Here is a 25,488-nt window from a genome sequence, read left to right as displayed (position 1 = left end):
TTACTCAGTCAGTACGTGCATTCTTAGTCTCATCAGATTGTAGAGAAAAGGAAGAGACGGGCGTGTTCAATAAAAAGGTGTTATTTATTGATCAGTCTCTTTTCTCATACAAGAGAAATGGATCGATATTATTGCAATACTTATAGCTAAGTAAAGTGCATACATTAAAAGCAATAGTATAAAATAATACTGTAAAAACATTGATATGGTTTCTAAGCCATAAGATGTTTTAAAATGAATAAAATATATTACATACACATATACATTTGACTAAACGTACTCAACTGGTGTTTCTAAATACGCCTACCCCGTGTACCTGACCTAAGCCTAATACGTGGGCGGGAATAGAAAGTTACAGTTTAAGTTAAGTTTGTTTTTGCCAAGTGAATAACTAAAGAATTCTCTGTGAGGGGTTATTCAGTTCTGTACCTGGAATCTAGGTTGAATGAGGGATGGTATCTCTCTCTCTGGTCTCGATATTCCAGGCTGCCTGCGAGGGCTACCCGGAAGCGCCGGTGCTGGATCTCTCGGCAGGAGAAATCAGCGCGTCTCGTTCTCAGCGCGTCAGGAAGGCGGGGCTGTGCCAGCGGGGTCTGCTCTGCTCTGGGCTTCGGCAAGTATGGCTGCTCCGTCTCGTCACCACCGCGTGTGTTTGCATAGGGCAATATCGGTAATATTTATACCTTTAAGGTGCCGAGATTGACGTAAGGATGGACATAGATACGTCAATAAGGATGTCATACGACTTGCTCGTTAGCACATTCTTTTGCTGAAGTTCTCGGTGAAATCAAAACAATGGCCGCAGGGTTTTGCCCAGGTTGTCATAGGTTTGATTTGTTATGAGAACTCCGTATGCCTTATCAGGGGCTGGAGGAATATCGCTTGTCTAATTAGATCGCAAGCGTTATGACCTAATCAGATAACACGTTCCTGTGCCGTAGTGTGACTGCGTCAGATAACGGTATCTGCATCATGGGGGTTTTCTGCCTCATGGGCTGACTGTTAGTTAACTTGTTGGTTTGTTTAACCAGAATAGGGTCAGGAATAGGGGGATCGATTCAGAACCTATAGGAATACATCACAACCTGTTTGATATGCCTACAGTACAATCCTGCTAAAGGGACCTATACTCCTAAAGGAGGGTTCGTTCCACCTACTGCACCATTCGAAGTACTGCAAATGGATTACATCCAGCTTGAGCGCTGTAATAACCTCAAATATGTCCTAGTGGTGGTGTGCGCCTTCAGTAAATGGATTGAGGCCTACCCCACGAAGGATAATACAGCATTGACAACAGCTAAGGTGTTACTCAAAGAGTACTTCCCGCGTTATGGTGTTTGTAAATTTGGTGAATGATAATGGTCCTCATTTCGTTGGGAAAGTAGTGGAGTATGTCCTGAAAGGATTGGGAATTAAGCAAAAGTTCCACGCTGTATTCCACCCGCAGTCAGCAGGTCTAGTAGAGAGGTACAATGCGACTCTGAAGCTGAAGCTAGCAAAGATCGTGGCATCCACGTCTTTGAAATGGCCGGACGCTTTGCCTTTGGCATTGCTGTCTATTAGATCAGTGCCACATTCCCAATCTGGCCTCACACCCTATGAAGTGGTGTTCGGAAGGCCCATGAATATTTGGGGAGTTCCAAAGCCTCGTTTGATACATGATGTGCCTTGTATAATGATGAACGATTATTTGGCACGATTAACAAATGATTTACTTTCTATTCATCAACAGGTTCGAGAAGCGCTCCCCGATAACTCTATTGGAGAAGCTCATGATCTCCGTCCTGGTGACTACGTGATGGTTCGTGTTTTCGAGAGAACCAGCAGTTTGGAGCCGAGGTGGCGTGGCCCTGAACAAGTGTTGCTGGCAACGCGGACGGCTGTGCGTGTCACGAATAAGAAACGGTGGATACATTCAACTCACTGCCAACGTGTCTCTCCGGATCTGGTGAACCCTGCGGTGTTGTCTGATTATCGAGACATCTTGGACGCGGAGAAGAGCCCAGCTGTTACGCCTCACGAGTCGGAGGGAGCCTTCCCGGAACATACTGTTTCTGGTGGAGCGAAGTATAACCTGCGGCCAAGGAAATAATATTTTTTATATTTTTCGAGACTGGTTAGTAATCGTTCCGAGGTTTGTGAAAACGGAAGCCGGGAATATCAAGGGGGGGGATCAGTTCTGGCCAGTGTGGCCAGTGTAGTCTCGGAGAAGAAACCAGCGGCAGCCTCGGTTCTCAGCACTACATTTTTATTTTTAGTTTGGTTCTTGAGACTTTGTTCTTTGTTCTATGGCACCTACGATACTGAGAAATCGAAGAATTTTGGGTGCAGTTCTTTTTGTTACAACTATAGTAATAATAGCAGTAATAGCTTGGACTATAGAACGACTGTTTCCTGCACGAGAACATTTACTGCCTACCACTCCAATTCCATCCGAACATTTCCATTTTACTTTGCCCTATCATGAAGAGAGACATAGACAGACTTACTTGAATAACAGTTTCATTCAAATTCTACATCATACCCACAATATGACAAACACCTCAAATTGTTGGGTGTGTGGAATGTTGCCTGGACATCCAAAGAGAGGAGGAACTACTCTTATTCCTCTTCCATTTTCTCACAATGGTTCTTGTAATGCTTGGTACACTCTTCTTTTTACTTTAAGATGGCCAACAAAAGGTGGACTTCTTTTCCGATTGAACAAGGTCTGTTACAACGATAGAGATGGCTATCCACAAGCAGAAGGAACTAAATTTGAGTGGGAAGAATATCGACCGGACAATGTATCTACACCTCGTATTTTCACCAATCAAAGACTAATAAATATGTCTAGTTTGCATGTGATTACGGTTATTGATACAAAAGCAGATCTTTGCATAAGAAACAAGGGAACAATTCCGGTAGGGAGGAGTGAATGCAATACTACTCTCACATTTGATACACCAAATGGTATTACTTTTGTGGCCTCACGAAACACTTATTTTATTTGTGGTAATAAAGGATATCATCGTCTTCCTCTTGGATGGTTAGGAACCTGCTATATATCTTTTGTACTACCCCCTGTGTTTATTTGTAATTTTGTAATTTGTAATTTGTTGTGTTATTTGCAAAGCGCAGCGGTCGCTCCGAAAGGAGCATCTTGGCGCTTTTTGAAGGTAAGCGTTCAGTTACAGAAGAAAAAAGAATAAAAATAAAAATAAATGAGATAGCCCCACCTATGTACCATAATGATTTTGTATTATATCACGATTTTATATTGAATAGGGTTAAGAGAACATTGGAACTTGACAATGTTGACCAAACTGACACCTCACTACAACAATATGTAGATTTTAATTTAGGTCTGTTCTCTTTTGTTGGTGCTGCTTTAAACAGCAGGAAAATAAGACGGCTAACACGTATTGTGGAAGATGTTGCTAATGAAACTGCCTCTGCTTTAGGGAACATAACTGAGGAACTCCAGATTAAGAGAATTGTTACGCTTCAGAACCGAATGGTTCTGGACGTAGTATTAGCTGATCGTGGGGGTGCATGCCGCATTATCGGGAGTAGTTGTTGTGTTTATGTCCCCGATAATTCACCTTCTGTGTATGATGCCATTTCCAAATTAGCACAAAATTGCTGCTGAAATTCACCCCGAAAACGGTACATGGACTTTTTCTGGTTGGTTTTGGACTTTGCTCAGTACATGGGGTTGGAAGCTGTTAACAGTTCAATGTGTGATTATTGGGATATTCTTCTTCTTTTGCTTATGTATCCAATGTGGCCCTACTTTATGCTCTGTATGTATTACAGCCTGTATCCCATCCAAACGAGCTATTGCTAAAAATGTACAGATGAGTAATGCTGAAGTGATGAAAATAATTATGATTGACATTGACGATGAACATCCGGATTACTTCCATTATGAGGTAGCTTCAGCTAAATGCTAAAAGGGCCGTCTGTCGTAATTGGCAGCACCTGAGTTAGCATTTAGCTCAGCTACACGAGCTTTTACTGTTAACTTGACTAAACGTGCGGGGGCCATTTTGTATTTGGTGGCTTCCATTTTGTATGAACATGCGGCCTCGTGGTCAGCATGCGCTTTTGTCCTTCCTCCATGCCAATGAACCTTTACCCTGCCTAGCAACAGGCTATTTTTAGCACTGGTCAATCTCGCACATGCGTACACACGATCTTTGGACTAACGAGTGGTCACTCCTTAGGGATGTTCCCCAAACTGACGAGTGGCATCAAACTCCTCCCACATGCTGGCTGTGTTCCAAAAATGCCCTTATATGTACCTAAAACTGTTCAAATGTATACCGCCTACCTTTTTATTACTATTAGACTTGTATAAAAGAGGTCGCGCACCGATGTTCGGTGTGATACTTCTTGCATTGCGGAAGGGTGCTGTAGGAATGTACCACCACCCCATGGGGTCCTAATAAACTTGTCTTTTGCATTTTCCAGTTTCCGTGCCAACTTCTATTTTATGGTGTTCGAGAGTTTTTGCAGAGTATGTAGACCTGACGAAACCCAATACCACAAGATGAATCTCTGACTGCACCAACACCATAGCCCCCCTCAAGAAGAACAACAACAAATACGCCAGGAAAGCTAGCTCGTTCACCATCGAACTCCGAGAGTCCAGACGCAAATGCAGCCACCTCGAAAAGGCCTGGAGAAACTCCAAATCTACAGAAGCCCACAGCAATTTCAGAACCACCATCCACGCCCACCACCAAATCATCAGAGTTACAAGAAACAAAGCGATTGAAGACAGAATCTCCACGTACGCGCACAACAGCAAAGAACTCTTCAGCATCATCAAAGAGTTTGTCCAACCCATCAGTGAGTCTACAGACATCCTTTCCTCACAAGACCTCTACGACAAACTCAGCACCTTCTTCCACCACAAAATCAAGAACATTTACGACAATTTCGACGAAGATAGCCAACTCACAGAACCCACACAAACAACCCCCAACTCCTTGAAGCCAATGACTGACAGCTGGACAACCCTCACCTCGGAAGAGACTCTGAGAATGATGAAGTCAATCCATTCCGGGGGCCCCACGTACCCCCGCCCCCACCACATCTTCAACAACGGAAACTCAGAAACTCATATCAGATACATACTTCAAAGTGCACAATGGTAACACCATGTCTGACCTACTCTTCTTCACGATAAAGAGAGCCCAATGGAGAAGAACTTTCACATCATTTTTCCAGTGCAAATAGATAAGGAAAACACCCCATGGATTTAGTCCATCCCGATCCACAAAATAGATCTCACCATTACTATCTATAACAATGGGATTGTTCTCATTCAAGCTGCTAATCGAAACCTAGAGCACTTCGACAAACTCTTTCTGCAGATCAAAAGCTTGGTAGCTAATTATTCAACCCCAGGGCGACTAGATACAACACTAACCACTTCAAGTTCACTCCAATTCAATGCTCCCACTCCCTCCTCAGATTCACATCCCTCTTCTCTCACCACCCTTCCCTTGCCCCTGCAGGCTGAAGAAATATTCGAATCGCACTCAAATCATATTTCGCGACCATTAACCATATCTCCACTTCCAATCCTCTCATCAATACTTCCTGGCACACCACTAACACTCAGTGACCAATCCCCCCTCTGGATTCTCCCATTATCGCCACTGACCCCTCTAACACTCATTGGCACCCTTCCCTCTCTGCAGCTATCCACACGCAATCAACTTCCTGGGCTATGCTTTCTGGAACACCCCTCATATTCAGGGACATACCTTCTCCCAGTGTATTCCCCATTACCGCTTCGGACCCCTCTAACACACTTAGGGCCAAATGTAGGTAAATCCCAAATACCATTTCTTAAATTCCGAAAATTACCGAATTTTACCGAATCGGTATTAAGAAATCGGTATTTGGGATGTAGGTAACAATTTGGTGAAATTTACAGAATCTGTAAAATTCGGTACATTAATACCAAATCCCCAACACTGATCGGTAAATACCGAATCAGTAAATTCCGAATCGGTAAATACCAAATCGGCTAAATCAAATCAGAAAATAAACAGGATTCAGCCAATCAGGTGCAAACACCCCATCTCCCAACCAGGAAGTAGCCACACCCAGGCAGGTGCAAGCAATCTGAAGCTGCTGGAGAGGCTGTGAGAGCAGAGCAGAGCCTGTGAGCCACTGGAAAACTTTACTCCTGGGAAAGTGAAAACATGGCAAGCAAAGACACAGAGAGTGAGGTTGCAGAGAGGAAGAGGAAGATCAAATTCAGCACCATGGAGCTGCAGGTCCTGGTGGAGGAGGTTGTGAAGGAGCACAATAAATTGTTTGGGAAGCAGTCCCTGATGGTGGCAGAATCTGCCAAAAGGAAGATTTGGCTGGCAATAAAGTCAAAAGTAAATGCCATTGGGGTAACAACACGGGACATTGATGACCTGAACAAGAGGTGGTACGACCTCCGGAGCTTGACAAACTCAAGATGGCTGAGCTCCACAAACAGGCAAACCTGACTGGAGTAGGGCAGAACAAGGCACCTGCCCTGATTGAGCTGGAGGAGCTGGTGGAGTCCACCATCGAACCAGACAGCGTCTGTGGACTGGGAGATGCAGACAGCTCAGCCCGAGCTGCCACCAGAAAAGGTAAGGAGCATGCACAGCAATCACCCCCACCCCATCCCCTTCCCTCTCACCTTCCCCTATGTGGTAGTGTTAACCCCACTCCAGGACAGCTAGCAACATACACCAGCAATGCATTATGGGAGATGTAGTCAATGAAAGATCTACCATGTCAGACAGCAAACCAAACAACAAGGCATGCAACACACATCAGTGATAAGCAAGTTGAGGCAATAGCAACAGTGTTTCAGAGATCAGAATTTAATTGTATAAGCAGGGCTGTAGGACCACAGAGCTAATGTATGCATTTCTGTCTACAGGTGAGACATCTTGCAGGCGTACCCAGGAGAAGGAAGGCAGTGCACCACAAAGGGAAGACACACAGGAGGCGGGTACAAGTGCAGGGAATACCACCCAGGAAACTGCCGCACCACCAGCCTCCCTAGACCTTCCAGCGTCACCACAGCTGCAGGCCTCCCCACAGCGTTTTGGATCCCCTCTACTCCGGACCTCACCTGAACTGCTTGCGTCACCGGCTGTCACAATACCTGCAGTCCAAAAAAGCAAAAGGTATGTAGCTGCCACACTAATAGAAATGGAGACATCAGCAGGAGACATGGTGGGGGTGAAACATCAACCGTGGCCGGTGAGGACAGCACTGGCAATCAGCAGTCCAGCGCCGAGGGTGCCCGCACAGGTGTCAGACACCGCAAGGCCAGAGACAGCATTGATTTGCCCCATGGTGAGGGTCCCAGTGTCTTCTGTGGACTTGAGAGTAGCATGGTCAAAGTACAGCGCATGCAGGGGAAGACCATCCAGTCTGTACAACGCCAGATGAGGAACCTGAATCAGAACATGACAAACATTGAAAAGGGCATTAGCTCAATGGCGGAGGGGAGTAGAGAGATGGCTGCGGCTGTGAGAGAGATGGCTGCGGGCATACGGGACATGTCCCAGTCTATACTGCTCTTGTGCAGCAAGCTTGACCAGGACAGGGCAGCAAGGCGGAAGGAGAGGCAGCTTGCAGAACGACATACAAGGACAGTCAACTGCCTGGCCACTGCCACTTTCCTGATTTCCAGGCGATGTGTAAACATGCAGGAGGGACTGGCTCACAGCAGCAGTGAGGTCTCCTTGTGAAGGTGACAAGTGCCGTTAAGGTGCTGCTGACTGCGCAGTCGGCACATACTGTTGCTCTGGATGTGGGCGAGAGTGAGGAGAGCACCAGTAGGAACAGCATGCCAACCCCCCCTATTCCTGACACACGGAGGAGCAGCAGGCTCCATGGGGCTGCCACTTCACACGCACCCAGTGAGGACAGCTAGCCAATGTCATCCGGCACCGGTAGGCGTGGCCACAAAAACTAATGCTGTCCACACTCCCTGACCTGGAATAGGTGAAGTAACCCAGGACTGCCAGAATAGATGGCTACATTTGGTCTTGAACATTTGTGCATTAGTGTACTGGCGTAGTACCAACAATTAAACTATGTTGTGTACATACTACACCTGGCTGTGTCTCCTTATGTACTTAGAAATAGTTGTGTGTGATCTCTGCCCGTCTCTGTCTCCCATCTGTTGCTGACGCAACTCCTGCTGTGTAGGGCTCAGGCTGTGCACTTTCATCATCGTGGTCCTCATAATCACTTAATTCCACTTCTCTACCCTTCTTTGAGGCAAGGTTGTGCAACATTGCGCAAGTTGCGATGATCATACAGCAGATGATGGGTGAGTACTGACGTGCCCCTCCACAGGCAGCGGAACCTGCTTTTTAACAGCCCAAAGGTGCGCTCCACAACGTTGCGAGTAGATTTGTGTGCCACGTTGTATCGTCTCTCACTCGGGATTGATGGGTTCAGGTAGGCTTTCAGGATGAATGAGCGGACGGCATATGCGCTATCACCTATGTGGAAATGAGAGAGCCATTAATCACATGCGCAACAGAACCTACATCTGCAAAATCTATCAGGGCTTGTCACAGTGTTTTACCTAGCAGGTATCCTTCTCGAATTCCCCCGCTGTAAGGCGTGTGTAGATCCCACTGCTTTGAAAGTTGTAGGAGTCGTGGGTGCTTCCTGGAAATTGGCCACGATGTCTGTGATTATGTTGTTGGCATCACATATTACCTGCACATATATTGAGTGGGTGGACTTTCTGTTCCTGTAAATGTGTTCTGTGGATGCAGGTGGGCAGATTGGGATGTGTGTGTCATCAATGCAGCCAATCACATGTGGAAAGTTTGCCATTTGGTAGAAGTCAGTCTTGGTCTTTAACAGTTCCGCATTTGTGTCAGGGAAGCTGATGTAATGATGCATTCTCTGCATCATGGCCTCCAGGAACTTCCTAAAGAAACGGGACAGGCAGCTCTGGGACACCCCACCTATCGCAGCTATCACCCCCTGGTAACTGCCAGATGCAAGCAGGTGTAGGCTACAGAGCATCTGCACATGTGGTGGTATGGCGTACGCCCTTGGTGTTGGGTGCTCCAGGAGTGGGTGCAGGTCTCTTATCAAGTCCAGGATGGTGTGGGGGTGTAGCGTGTACCTTTCATCAACCTCTGCCTCAGTAAGTTGAAAGAGTGTGATCTGCTGTCTGTAGACTTGCTCCTCCCGTCTCCAGATCCTCTCTCCTGCTGCCTGTAGCCGTAGCCGCCTTGATTTCACATAGAATGCCGCCATTCTGGTCACTCGGTTGCATTTTGGGGCCTATTTTATGGCCTGCACCAGTTTACCACTTGCTTTCAATCCATGGTAATTACCGACTCTTAAATACCGAATTGCATGCAATTCGGTATTTTAGAAGTTACCTACATCTCAAATATCAACTTTACCGTTTCTTATTCACCGATTCGGTAAATAAGAATTTGGTAATTACCGATTTGGTATTTCTGGTTCGGTAAATAAGAATCGGTATTTACCGATTCATATTTACCGAATCCTTACTTTTGGCCTCCTACATCTCGAAGGCATAAATACCGGTCGGTAACAGCTAATTTACCGAATTTCGGCCATTACCGACCGGTATTTAGCTACCTAATTAGGGCCCTTAGTCATCCTCACACCTCTCCAGATCTCAACACTCAATTTCCTCCCCTTTCCCAACACCCAGACTTGTTGGCACGCTTGGATGATATCTACCTCCGGCTGCACCTTCTCTCCCTCGAACTCCACGCTTTGAAAACCCTCTCATTTGAATATCTCCCCTTGTTAAGCCCCCTCCTCTCTAGTCCGAACCGGCCCAGAGCACCCGCCAACGCCACTGACACAGCTCCCCGCGACAATCCCCTGTAACCAACCACCTTGAATTCTGTTCCTCTACCTAACACAGCCTATCGCCTAAGAAGCACGTCCTGTTTTACGCCCAATGAAATAGACAGCATTCTCAAGTCTTATTCGTCCAAAACGGACCTCAACATGTGTCCGAAGGGAATAATTCAAACCATTCATTCTAACCTTAACTGTAAACAACGATAACCTCAAGAGAGTGAATATCACTCACACCCCTTCCCCCTAAACTTCGGCTCCACTCAAATGCATACTACTCAATTGTAGGTCTGCTAGAAAACACGCCTACGAGATCTTCGACCTCATTCAACAGAATGAGCTAGACATCGTTATCCTCACAGAAACTTGGCTCAACCCTTCGTCCACCCCAATTCTGGACCTCTTGGTGCCCCCTAACCACGACATAATTCGTCTTGACAGAGTTAAGAAGCTGGGTAGTGGCTTAGCTTGTATACATCCGAGTACGCTTGCAGTCTCCCTTCCAGAGTCATCTTCGCCGGTAACGTGCGAATACCTTTGTCTCAACATCTCTAGTAACAATCATCTGGTTTGCAAACTACACACATTCTATCACCCCCAGGCAACAATCTCCCCTTCATTGAACAATTAATGGAAATCATCTCTGGCAATGTGGACTCAGTCCAGTCTGACATCTATCTTGGTGACTTTAACCTTCACTGGTCTAACACTAATGATCCAGCAGTCTCATGCCTCAATTCCTTCTTACATGACCACAAATTGATTAAACATTGTGACCAGCCTACTCACATTAAAGGGGAAACGTTAGACCTCATCATCTCCAAAGGTCATTCCATTGCATTGGATTCCATCATACCATGTGATTGGTCGGACCATCACATAATTTCCTTCCATATCAACTCGAGGATTTATCAGAGTAAGGCATAAAAAAACATACCAAAGATTTGGAAAAGGGACCTCAGAGATATGAATACTGCTGACCTAGCAACCCGCTGTAATCAGGCCCTCTCTCCCCAATTGGACATATCTGAAGTCCATGCTCTCACAGACTTCTACAACTCTTCTATTTCCAACATCATGAATTCTATCGCCCCACTCCAATAAAAAAATGCACCTGCAAAAATTTCTAAAACTTAGTTCAATGGCAACCTAAATTTGGAACATCGCAATCTAAGGGCCATTGAACGTTCCTGGAGAACCACTCCATTTGCTGACCATCTAAAAAACCTTAGAGCAGCAAGAAGTGCATATAACAAACAAATCAAGACAGCCAAGGCAGAGTGTTTAAGATCACAACTTAACCAAGCTGCGATTCGACCCAAGAAACTGTTTGAACTGGTTAAACAACAATCGGTGGTAGCCCCTAACCGATCAGCTTCGGAACTCAGACCTCCCTCATGTGATGATCTGGCTGCCTTTCTTACGGAGAAAATTAGGCTTATTAACATTGATCTGGAAGCCAGGAAGGCACTATTGCTACCCAATTAACCTGCACCCCCACTGGCCGTACTAGACAAGACAACACCACTTAGTTGGGGTGTCAAGAACAACGCTTCCTGGGACACCTTTACCCCCCTCAATGAATATGATATCAAAAAGGTACTTTGGATTATCAACCCATCTAATCACTTCAGTGACCCGTTACCACCTTACATCTTCAAAGTAATTAAGGACAAAATCGCCCCTTTCTGGACAAAGATCGTCAATGCGTCTCTGTCACAAGGCACGATCCCAGAATGCTAAAAGATGCTCAGGTAACACCTATATTGCAAATACCCACAGCTGATAGTACAGATCTTAACAACTTCCGACCTATCTACAGCATACACACTCTAGACAAACTCCTGGAAAAATGCGTCCAGTCACAACTATGTGCACACATCAAAAATTTCGACTTCCTGGACCAACACAAATCTGCCTTTTGTAGTGGGCACAGCACTGAATCGGCTCTCACTCACGTGATAGATGACATCTTAATAATGCTTGATTGAAATGAATACTGCCTACTTATCCTACTTGATCTTTCCTCCTCATTTGACACTGTCAATCATGACAACCTCCTAATCATTCTGGAGCATAGGATGGGCCTTTTGGGTCAGGTGCTGCATTGGTTCTAGTCCTTCCTGCAGCACAGAACCCAAAGAGTTAAAGCGAACCACTCACTCTCCCAGCCATCCCCAGTCAGCATGAGGGTTCCCCAAAGATCCTCCTTATCTCCCATTCTCTTCAATTTGTTCCGGAATCATTAGCTAATGTTCTAAAATCAAAATCCTTGGACATTCGGTTCCATATGTATGCAGACGACAACTAACTCTATCTGAAAATCTCCTCTCCGGATGACATCACTTCACTCAACTCTACCCTACTGACTGCCCAAAATTGGTTAATTATGAACCACCTCCTGCCAAACACCTCCAAAATAGAATTCCTCCTCATTTCTCCCCTGAAACATACTTCTAAAACCGACCTTTGGATGAACCAACTCACCGCCTTCAACTGCTCCCCCCGCATTATCGACTCAGCTAAATCTCTAGGAATTACCCTGGACAAGCATCTGAATACAAAGTCTCACCTTAGAAATGTGTGCAAGGGTGCTAACCACCTTCTGAGAACATCTCAAACCTTTCCTACCGCAAGCCGATTTCAAGCAAGGGGTCCAAGCTTTTGTTTTACCAAGACTTGGCTATTGCAATGCTACGCTATGTGACCTCCCCAAATACTCTTTGGATCCCTAAAGGCTTCATTGAATGCAGCGGCCAGACTGATCACGGGCACCAAGCGTAATGCACACATGTCCCCGGTTTCAAAATCGCTAAATTGGCTATCCTACGAAGCTAGAATTCAACTGAAGATTGCCTGCCTCTCACACAAAGCCTCCACTTTAAAACCCACATCTACCTTGCACAAAAACTAGAACTATCCGGAGGAGGTAGACTGTCAAGAAGTGCCCATTCCCTCCTCTTGAAACCACAGATCTTCTGCAAAAAGAGAACATGCCAACGAGCCTTCTCTGGCTTTGCTCGTAAAATTTGGGGGACCTCTTCTATGGCAGCTTACAAATTGGAAGCAAAAAGATTCCTCATGAATAAGTTCTTACCTTAACAGGAGGGGCAATGTTTAGCTCTAAGTGCATAGGACATACTATAGTATCGGTCATTTTTCCAATATATGATTATTATTTTCTTTTTGGTTAGTATTCCTGTACATGATTATTGTATTTACTCCCTTTAAGGCATTATGTTACTTCGTCTTACCCATTCTTCGTTCACACAGGTGTATAAATGATCTATTAAGATGTTCGCCACTTGAGTCAATGCCTATTAGACGCCCCATTTGACTCATGTTTAGATTTTATTTTGATGTTGGTTATTAGTTTTTATAATTGAGCTGTTATGTGTGCACTATTTGATTCAATGCCTATTGTACTCCCCATGTTAGACTCATGTTTTGATTTGTTACCTTTCCCTATAATTGTAAAGCGCTCTGATATCCTTCGGGATAAAGTTTATGCCATATAAAACTTTATAAGTAAATAAATAAATAAACAGAGCCGCCGACACCATTGACCCCATGCTACGCCACACGATCAACCAAACCGAACTGGAAGCACACTGAGATCAACCCCCACTTAAAGAAACCCTCGGCGGATCCCACCAACCTCATAAACTACAGACCCATCTCCTTGCTTCTGTTCCCAGCGAATAGAGAAAGCCATCAACAGCCAACTCGCCACCTTCATCGAAGAGCACAACATCCTTGACTCCTCCCAATCCAGCTGCAGAAAGAACCTCAGCACAGAAACCGCCCTCCTCATCGCAACAGACCACATCCGCTCCCTCCTGGACAGAGGAGAGACTGTACCCATCCTCCTCGACCTTTCAGTAGCCTTCAACACAGTCTCTGACCACATCCTAACACGCAGACTTCACGGCGCAGGGATCCGGGACAGGGCCCTAAACTGAAACCGCTCATTCCTCTCCGGCCGAATGCAGCGGGTCAGACTCCCTCACTTCTTCTCGGACCCACACAGACCACCTGCAGAGTCCCTCAAGGATCCTCCCTCAACCCCATGCTGTTCAACATCTACATGGCTCTGCTTGCCCCCATCGTCAGAACACACAGACTCAACATTGTTTCAGACGCAGACAACACGCAAGACATCCTCCCCCTATCCAACGAACCCAACGCAGCCAAACACAACTTTCAAGAAGGCATGGAGGCAGTTGCCAAATGGATGAAGAGCAGCTGTCTACAACTCAACATGGACAAAACGGAAGTACTCATCATGGGCCCACACCTGATGCATGGAACAACACCTGGTGGCCCTTCGAAGACCGCCCACCCTCACGGACCACGCACGCTACCTTGGAATATTCCTGGATTCCGAACTCAAAATGGACAACCAGATCAACTCCGTCACATCCTCCTGCTTCCACACCCTCCGCCTCCTACGCAAGACATTTAAATGGATCCACCTCAAACACAGAAAGACCATCACACACACCCTCATCACCTGCAGACTCGACTACGGCAACGCACTCTACCCCGGAATCAACAAAAACCTTACCCGCAAACTTCAAAACATCCAGAACGCCACGTCCAGAATAGTCCTCAACCTGCCACGACACTGCCGCATCACCCAGCACCCGCGCCCACTCTATTGGTTCCCCATCAAGGCAAGAATCACCTTCAAGATTCTCACTCATGCACACAAAGCCTTCCACTACGCAGGACCAGCATACCTTAATAGCCGACTCACATTCCACGCACCCTAAAGGACCCTACACTCAGCCCAGCTCTCCTACACCTTGGTCCCCCGCACCAGGAAGTCAAGATCAGGAGGGCACTCTTTCTCCTTCCTTGTGGCCAGAGCCTGGAACGCCCTCCCGCTCCACCTCAGACAGACGACCTCACTCCCCAACTTCACGAGGGACCTCAAAATATGGCTCTTCAATTAAACCGCCTCCTTGATGGACAGGACCCTGCGCCTCCCACCGCCAGCACCTTGAGAACCTTACGAGTGAGTAGTCACGCTCAACAAACCCATGATTGATTGCTTGATTAAATGTTGCTGCCTGATGAGGGTTTCAGCCCTCTCAACCAGTAAACCAATTCCTTACAGTTTCTCATTATGAAGCAGGGTTTTTAAGACATCTTAGGCATCAAGAAGGAGATGGGTAGCAGGTTCACTGCACTAAGAGCAAGGCTAATTCAATGATGGCCCAACATCTCAGTCATGCAATCCTCCAAGTCTAGTGCAAACAAATTAGCACTAAAATATTGTCTAAACAAAATAGCAAGATAATTCTTACCTGTGAGAGGAGTGTGTCAGTTGCTGAACAGAAGCCAACTCCCACAGAAAAACCCGCGATGCACATGACCTGGAAACAAGCAAGGCTGTTAATAGTGCAGAGGCTCATACTTGTGCATCATCATTCACCTTATGTGGGAAGAAAAGTGGTTTAGTGGCTAAGTTGTTTACTGGTTAACAATGTGTAAGTAATCTTTACCTCTTGACCAACATCAAGGAGATCCCAACCTGTTTATTATATTTCCTTGTGTGTCTGTGCCCTTATCAACCCAAGCTGGGAGTAGATTAAAGCCGGTTGATCCCTAGAATGAGCACAATCTTTGAAAATAACAAGCATTAAGAAAGCCAATAGGTCTGTGTTTTGGTAAAAGAGAGTGTTGCTTTATTGAATTGTGATTTGTGTATGTGGTTGTGTAGATTGGTGAGTGGGTAAACATGAGAATAAGTCAAATAGTTTATAAATATATGGAGAGGTAAATGAGTACATCTTTCACAGTACCTCATCTATTGTTACCCAAACGGGGTTAGGAGATGACTGTGGATGGGGTCCTTTATCAAGCTCAGGAGGTGATGACACAGACATAAGTAGGTTAGTAGTCTGCCCAGAGTGCAACCTGAAGCTGCTCTATACTAGGTATCATCAATACTGCGAAAGCCATTCCCCATGTGCAGTGGCCATAACAGAGCCTTGTTATCTCCATTGTACAAAACAGCTCAATGAAGGATTCTTGGCAGTAGAGTTATGACTAGAGACTCAGGGCTAGATGTAGGTAATTTAAATTTACCGATTCGAAAATACCTAATTTTACCGATTCTGTATTTTCGAAATGCTATGTGGGTAAAAAATCGGTAAAAAATACCAAATCGTTAAGATTTGGTATTTACCGAATCTGTAATTACCGATTCGGTATTTGCCATTCATTCCTATGGGCCTGGAGGCCCATAGGAATGAATGTCAATTACTGAATCGGTAATTACCAATTCGGTAAAATTGGGAAAAAGTCAAGGGTGGCAGGGTGTCACTTTGACACCCTGTTGCACCCCTGATTAGTGCTTGTGTGCACATGTGGCACACATACATATATGTCTGTCACATGGCACAGGTGTAAATGTACAGATTTGCATTTACATAGGAATTCGTTATTTACCACCAACTAATAGTTGGTGGTAAATAACGAATCCTTAAAGCCCAGAAGCACTCTTTGAAGTGCTTCCTACATTTCATTTACCGATTTGGTAAATACCAAATTGGTAAATGATGATTCGGTAAATACCGAATCGGTAAATACCGATTCGTTATTTACCGAATTGGTAAATGTGCCTCCTACATAGGAAAAGTCCGGTAATGGCCTTCCTACATCTGGCCCACAGTCCTTTGCAGCGCCATCAGCAGACAGTGCCAGAAGCAAAGACTGGTGGACCCTCATCACTGGGGTAAATCACAGATGCTGCTCAAGCGCCAATCATCATTGATGATGCTCCGCTTACCCATTGCAGCTAGGAATTATTGCTTATTCTATAAATTAGTCAGACTTCATCTCAAAGTTATTTTAAATTAATTCATTTCTACCTACATTCTGTCACTCATGTAGTCATAATTCTTTCTTATGTAGAATTTTTACTTAACCCCTTGAACGCTCATGACGAGCTGAGCTCGTCATGAGCCACGGTGCTCGTGTGCTCATGACGAGCTGAGCTCGTCATGACCGTTAGAACGCTCGCACGCTGGGGAACTTCCCCTGCTCTGCGGGGTGCTGTGTGTGCCTCCCCCCCGCCCCCCAGCACAGCGGGGGAATCCACCCCGCATACAAGGGGTTAACTTGCAATCAACAAAATAAACATACAGCTTAGATTCATCAATGCATTAAACATCTTCATGACATGTTAATTTATTACATAATTTCAACACTACTTTTATTTCCTATATTCAGCTAAAATGCCACACTAAAGCAAATAATTAACATAATAATAATATATATTAACATAAAATGCAAGTGAAATTTGTTCTACAAACCCATGCTACAGCGCTAACTCCATTGATGTAAACATGTGACCTTGGAGTCTTTATAGATCTACCTCAGAAAACTTGTATGTGGAACATAAATTCCTTTATTCTAAGGTGTATTTGCTGATCAAGTTTATTCCAACAACTGTAATGAGAGTAGAATGTCAATGGTGAAACACATATTGTTTCCATTCATCTCCTTACCCAAAACTTTGTTTTATATTTATTTATTTAGAGTTTTATAGAGCGCGAACCAGACCCGTGAGGGTATCAGACAGCTTTACAGGATAGATAGGAAGTAAACAAAGGACTTCTGGGGGGGAGGATACAGTTAGGATAAATTGTACAAAGAGGCAGGCAGTTTCAATCCCAGGATTCATATGGGGGAGACAGAAAAGAAAAAAACACAGGTGGAAACATTTAAAACAACAGTCTCAGTGTGGATGAGTATCATCCAGGAAGACCATGGAAAATGCTGAGATAGTGGGAGGAACCGGGACACTGAGGTGTAAGTAATGCTGTGTTAAAGGAGGAATTTGCCCATTAGGAAAGTTTGGGCTTCTTTTTTTAAACGAGCCAGAGAGGGAAGTCTTCTAATGGCGGGCGGAAGTGAGTTCCAGATTCTAGGAGCGGCCCCGGAAAAAGCCCGATTGTACGTTTTTTTTTTCCGTAGACGTGCTGGTTGGAGCAACAAGTCTCTGGCAGATCGGGAAATCTGGCTCCTCCAGATATCACAAGTTTCTGGGCCAGATATGCCGGGAAATTGGAGTATAGAGCCTTGTGGGTGATGCAAGCCAGCTTAAGTTGGACCCTGGCCTCGAGAGGAAGCCATTTTAGAGCTTTCAAGTGGGGAGAGACGTGGTTAAATTTCTTTAAAAAAAAATATTTTTATTAAATACCTGGTGCAATCAACAAACCATACATTTTATAAATATTTCATTTAGAAAGTCATTATACACATATTATTTATATCCAATAAGAATCAAACAATATATTAGCTAAAATCAGACTTTTCAATACTAGGAAAGGTAATATATATACACAGCATTACTACAAAGGTATCAGGATCAGGGAGCAAATGTTAAAAAGACATAGTATATTAGCATATGGCTGGTATATAGACGGGAATCCCTCCAGCCCTCAAGGGGAGACCAGATGTTCTGCCCCATCTACCTCATTCTCCTGTCTCTCTGGGTATATAAGGAGGATTTGATGGGCCCGATTCACAGAACTAACTTAAGACAAAATCCTAAACTTACTAACATTTTGGTATTCACAGAAGGCACGTACTCATTTTTGTATTCACAGAAGGCACTTACTAATTTCGGTATTCAAAGAAGTTAGGAGTCCTAACTTTAGGACTCCTAAGTGCCTTCTGTGAATACCGAAAGTCTTAAAATTAGGATTTTTCTCAGTATAGTAGTAGTAAAGTTAGGATTCCTAACTTTAGGACTCCTAAATGCCTTCTGTGAATACCGAAAGTCTTAAAATTAGGATTTTTCTCAATTTAGTAGTAGTAAAAGGAAGACTCCTAAATGCCTTCTGTGAATACCGAAATTCTTAAAATTAGGATTTCTCTCAGTTTAGTAGTAGTAAAGTTAGGACTCCTAACTTTAGGATTCCTAAATGCCTTCTGTGAATACCAAAAGTCTTAAAATTAGGATTTTTCTCAATTTAGTACTAGTAAAGTTAGGAGTCCTAACTTTACTACTACATCTCAGGGCCTTGACAGTATAACTCCTGCACACTTTATCATGGCTTGTGCCATTCTTGCTATGAAAGATAATTTTTTTTAATTTGAGGATACGGTGTACCTTCAGACCTCGGGCACCAGTATGGGCATTTTTGCCCCAAGTTTAGCCAACCTATACGTTCATCACTTTGAGCAAGAGCACATACTCACCACAACCAACCCCTTTTTCAACTCGGTTCGGTGTGGAAGAGCTATATTGATGACGTCTTGGTGGTTTGGCGAGGTGGCATTGATGAGTTACAAGACTTTCTTACATGGCTTAATAACAGAAATGAGTTCCTTCGGTTCACTGTCGAGTTCAACAAGAAACAACTAGACTTTTTGGATCTGCTGATTTATGCCACTCCTAATGGTTTACAATCAGAGTTGTGCAGAAATCCCATGGCCAGGAACTCCTTACTCTGCTATGATAGTCATCATCCCAGATCCCTCAGGGATAATTTGCCCTACGGGCAATTTCTAAGAGTACAGAGAAACTGTTCTACTGATATAGGGTTCAAGGAACATTCAACTGCACTACAAAAATAACTGTGCCTCAGAAAATATCCTCCTAGACTGATACGCTAGCACAAATTGACTCCGCACACTTAAATAATAAATATCACAAAATCATTAATGTTATCCACAGCGGTCCAATATCTCTTCAGTCATTCTCCCAAGAATTCCAAAGTCAGGTTATCTTCAGTAGAAAAATTCTTTATTTTCACAAACACTTTTAAGATCAATAGCCAACGCGTTTTGTCCGTGACCGGACTTCTTCAGGGCTACATTTAAAAAACATAAAAACAATATATTTACATATGAATGGAATAAACCTATTCATAATTCATGTACACAAAATTTTCATTCAATTAGTAAGTTCATTTGAACACCAGACATTAGGAAACGCATTAATCAAAACCTGCTTTGGTTACAACACTTCTTTTCACACGGGAGAAAAATGCAAAAAGAAAAGAGCGAAATAGTTGTCTTTTCTATACTCTTTACAGATCATTAAACTGTTACAAGCATAAAAAAGAGATCAGAACACCAATGACAGACAGTTAGTTTATGTCTGGGAAGTCTTCTTGTGAATCACATTTAAGAAAATTACATTAAAATAACCTTTGGCACATTATACAGATTTTAAATTTCCAATCATTGTATACCTTTATCTCGAATTCTCTATTTATGATGCTGCACAATGGTCTTCTAGCTTGAGATATAAATATTCTGTGGAAGGATAATACAGTCTTAGTCATTTATGTGGTCTTTATACTACAACATTTAGTTAAGCCTTTTGTCTCTCATTCCTTCCCTCATATGCATCATGAACAAATTTATGAACAATCAAATTATCCAACTTTCTTCAAAGGAGTATTCTAAATTCATATCCATCTAATGATTGATGGATTGGTATATGTGCATAACATGTATATTCATTTCTCAGGACAGATAGTCAAATTAAAATCATCCTTAGTAACACTTATCATTGAAAGAACCACTTTAACTAACCTATTCCTTGCCAGTAACATGGCAATATTGTATTTTAGCAATGGATATTCAATTATGTCACTTACTTCCATATGTTTATTTGTTATCGCAATCCAGGTCAGCCAAGTTCCAGTATATATTTTTTTGAAATAGGCAAAGTTTTATTGTAAGCCTACAAAGAGGGGAAAGAATAAAAAATATTTTTGAGAGTTTGTCTAGGAAAACATCTTAGTTTTCCAAAAATGTCTCCTCCTCCCTCACAGATCAACTAAAATACACACTGATTGTCCAGTAAAGTTGATCCTCCAAAAGAGAAACGTACAAAATGCCTATTTAACAAACAATCTCCCTTTTAGTTTAATGGAGAAAGTCACACTGCGAATAAACGCTAACAGATTATATTTAAGTTATAGCGCAGTAAGAGTTATGATGTGCAATTCAGTAACTGCTAAATGATATAAAAACTATTCTCACAATTTATGCGCTAAATATGACATAATGCTATCAATCGACGCCTATATATACTGATAAGAGAAAAGGTTGAGGGGTTTTTCAACTTTAGCATGATTATTCATCCAGCCCTCCATATATCAATTGAACCAAAAGGTGAAACCCCGTCGCCATCTTTGTAAAGTGATGTCAAGCTTCAATCAAGGAGCGAGCCAGCTTAGTTTGGACACTTTCTCCATAAACACCTGGCTATTACCACCACCAAGGTCTCAGCACATATCAAGGCTAATAAACGCATAGCAACCAAAACAAGTATAAGTCAAGCCCTCTAGCAGGAATTAGAATAGGCTCAGAGTCAACTCGTGGCACATCCAAACCGGTCACTCACCGCGAGTAAAGTATCGGCGCTCCGTGAAGCATGCGGTCGTCTGGTACAATGAGTGATCCTAGGTAGTGGTTTTTATACTATCCTGATAACTAATCAGCCAACAATTAGCAAACTTAATTGATAATTAGTGTAGAACAGATCAGGCAGAGATGACGTCTATACTTGAAAAGAGGATCCGCCATCTTTAAATGGTCAAAACACACGGCGTCAGCAGACAACATTTGTTGCAACGCAATTATAAAACAAAGTAAGCAAAAGTGTTACAATATTTTAATAATAAACCATCGTCACTATTAATCTGTGACATATTCTACATTTATCGCTCGACGTGTAATTTTTTCATTTGTTCGTTTATTAAGAGTGGTCTTTAATTAGCTAAACGATACTCGCATCAGAAGATGTAACATATAACGCTTGAGCAAATAAGATGTTCTTATATCAAATCGCGGTAGTGCACACATTTCAAAGATAGCCGGCAAGCCTACTTGATTTTGGCCGCCATCTTTGCCTAGTCAAAAGCCCATACTTTTAGTGCGGTGAGCTGTTCAGGTGTCATTTAGTTTAAAAAGTACGAGCTAAAGACAGCCTGAAAGCCCACTCAATTTTGGCCGCCCTCTTTACCTAGTCATCAGTCAATACTATTAGTGCGATATGTACTACACGTACATTCGACGTGTAGTACATATCGCACTAATAGTATTGACTGATGGGTAAAGAGGGCGGCCAAAATTGAGTGGGCTTTCAGGCTGTCTTTAGCTCGTACTTTTTAAACTAAATGACACCTGAACAGCTCACCGCACTAAAAGTATGGGCTTTTGACTAGGCAAAGATGGCGGCCAAAATCAAGTAGGCTTGCCGGCTATCTTTGAAATGTGTGCACTACCGCGATTTGATATAAGAACATCTTATTTGCTCAAGCGTTATATGTTACATCTTCTGATGCGAGTATCGTTTAGCTAATTAAAGACCACTCTTAATAAACGAACAAATGAAAAAATTACACGTCGAGCGATAAATGTAGAATATGTCACAGATTAATAGTGACGATGGTTTATTATTAAAATATTGTAACACTTTTGCTTATTTTGTTTTATAATTGCGTTGCAACAAATGTTGTCTGCTGACGCCGTGTGTTTTGACCATTTAAAGATGGCGGATCCTCTTTTCAAGTATAGACCTCATCTCTGCCTGATCTGTTCTACACTAATTATCAATTAAGTTTGCTAATTGTTGGCTGATTAGTTATCAGGATAGTATAAAAACCACTACCTAGGATCACTCATTGTACCAGACGACCGCATGCTTCACGGAGCGCCGATACTTTACTCGCGGTGAGTGACCGGTTTGGATGTGCCACGAGTTGACTCTGAGCCTATTCTAATTCCTGCTAGAGGGCTTGACTTATACTTGTTTTGGTTGCTATGCGTTTATTAGCCTTGATATGTGCTGAGACCTTGGTGGTGGTAATAGCCAGGTGTTTATGGAGAAAGTGTCCAAACTAAGCTGGCTCGCTCCTTGATTGAAGCTTGACATCACTTTACAAAGATGGCGACGGGGTTTCACCTTTTGGTTCAATTGATATATGGAGGGCTGGATGAATAATCATGCTAAAGTTGAAAAACCCCTCAACCTTTTCTCTTATCAGTATATATAGGCGTCGATTGATAGCATTATGTCATATTTAGCGCATAAATTGTGAGAATAGTTTTTATATCATTTAGCAGTTACTGAATTGCACATCATAACTCTTACTGCGCTATAACTTAAATATAATCTGTTAGCGTTTATTCGCAGTGTGACTTTCTCCATTAAACTAAAAGGGAGATTGTTTGTTAAATAGGCATTTTGTACGTTTCTCTTTTGGAGGATCAACTTTACTGGACAATCAGTGTGTATTCTAGTTGATCTGTGAGGGAGGAGGAGACATTTTTGGAAAACTAAGATGTTTTCCTAGACAAACTCTCAAAAATATTTTTTATTCTTTCCCCTCTTTGTAGGCTTACAATAAAACTTTGCCTATTTCAAAAAAATATATACTGGAACTTGACTGACCTGGATTGCGATAACAAATAAACATATGGAAGTAAGTGACATAATTGAATATCCATTGCTAAAATACAATATTGCCATGTTACTGGCAAGGAATAGGTTAGTTAAAGTGGTTCTTTCAATGATAAGTGTTACTAAGGATGATTTTAATTTGACTATCTGTCCTGAGAAATGAATATACATGTTATGCACATATACCAATCCATCAATCATTAGATGGATATGAATTTAGAATACTCCTTTGAAGAAAGTTGGATAATTTGATTGTTCATAAATTTGTTCATGATGCATATGAGGGAAGGAATGAGAGACAAAAGGCTTAACTAAATGTTGTAGTATAAAGACCACATAAATGACTAAGACTGTATTATCCTTCCACAGAATATTTATATCTCAAGCTAGAAGACCATTGTGCAGCATCATAAATAGAGAATTCGAGATAAAGGTATACAATGATTGGAAATTTAAAATCTGTATAATGTGCCAAAGGTTATTTTAATGTAATTTTCTTAAATGTGATTCACAAGAAGACTTCCCAGACATAAACTAACTGTCATTGGTGTTCTGATCTCTTTTTTATGCTTGTAACAGTTTAATGATCTGTAAAGAGTATAGAAAAGACAACTATTTCGCTCTTTTCTTTTTGCATTTTTCTCCCGTGTGAAAAGAAGTGTTGTAACCAAAGCAGGTTTTGATTAATGCGTTTCCTAATGTCTGGTGTTCAAATGAACTTACTAATTGAATGAAAATTTTGTGTACATGAATTATGAATAGGTTTATTCCATTCATATGTAAATATATTGTTTTTATGTTTTTTAAATGTAGCCCTGAAGAAGTCCGGTCACGGACGAAACGCGTTGGCTATTGATCTTAAAAGTGTTTGTGAAAATAAAGAATTTTTCTACTGAAGATAACCTGACTTTGGAATTCTTGGGAGAATGACTGAAGAGATATTGGACCGCTGTGGATAACATTAATGATTTTGTGATATTTATTATTTAAGTGTGCGGAGTCAATTTGTGCTAACCTTTGATTTGTAAAACAATTTCTTGTTTTTCGAAAATTGGGATCTAGGGGATTGTATCCCAGACTACCTGCACCTAAACACACACACACACTAGGGATTTTGTCACCAGTGCGGGCATAATAGCCTTAATCCCCTGTTCTGGCTTGACTTTAGACTGATACGCTGTTCACTCAAACGTCCTAAGACTTATAACCGTAAAGCACTTTTAGAACCCCCATTGCCCAAATAGAGCTTACAGAGACTGACTTTTGTTAACAACTTTGGGACTCTGTCGAATAACATCCAAGAGATAGTCAAGAAACACTGGCCGAGACTAAATACCGGCCACGAATCTGTCCTGAAACCCCTTTTATGCGTTCAAAAGAGGTCCTAATCTGCAAGACCAGGTAGTGCACACAAGACCTAGAAATAAGACACCAAGGGCTCTTGGTACCATTTGGGATCTTCCGCCAGTTCAAGGCCACCACTCATGTGGCTCGTGCACAGCTTGACCTCAAACTAAGAAATCCCTTGAAATTGACATTGGCACAACTAGACCTTGGGTACAGAAAAGATTTACAAACTGCAAAAGCGATAAGCTGATAAACCTGATTGTATGCCCATGCCAGTTGAAGTATGTGGGGATGACCACGCAGAAAATTAAGACCAGAATTTCCGAACACAAAAGCACAATAAGATGTAAAAAACAGGCCGCCAAACGTACTAGTCATTTCTTGGAAGCGCAACACGATCCATCTACATTTCAATGGACGGTCTTGGAATAGCCTTTTATCCCGGACCCTGTCACTGACCTTACAAAGTATCTATTGGTTAGAGAGCAGAAATGGGTCTTCAGACTAGGCAGCGATAAGACAGGATTAAACGATGAAATCCCTTGGTCTATTCTGTGAATGGTGCCCAGTATTCCATTGGTTTCCTTTCTGAGTATACTTTCTGTCTAAAATACTTTTCCAACTGCACTATTGGCAGAGTACACTGGTTAGGTTGATTTCACTTAGGCAGGTACTAGATATACTTTCACCTAATGGACCCTCCTAGCCCGTTGTTATGACACATACTAGATGCACTGACAAACACTCAACCGAGTCCTCATCAGTTGGGGATAGAAATTTCAGGCGAATAACATATTCATATTTTTGATAAAGATGGGTATTTTTGCCCTTAC

This window comes from Lissotriton helveticus, chromosome 3_1 (assembly GCF_964261635.1).
Source record: "Lissotriton helveticus chromosome 3_1, aLisHel1.1, whole genome shotgun sequence".
In the NCBI taxonomy this organism is placed as follows: Eukaryota; Metazoa; Chordata; class Amphibia; order Caudata; family Salamandridae; genus Lissotriton; species Lissotriton helveticus.
Note: the sequence above shows the minus strand (reverse complement) of the source record.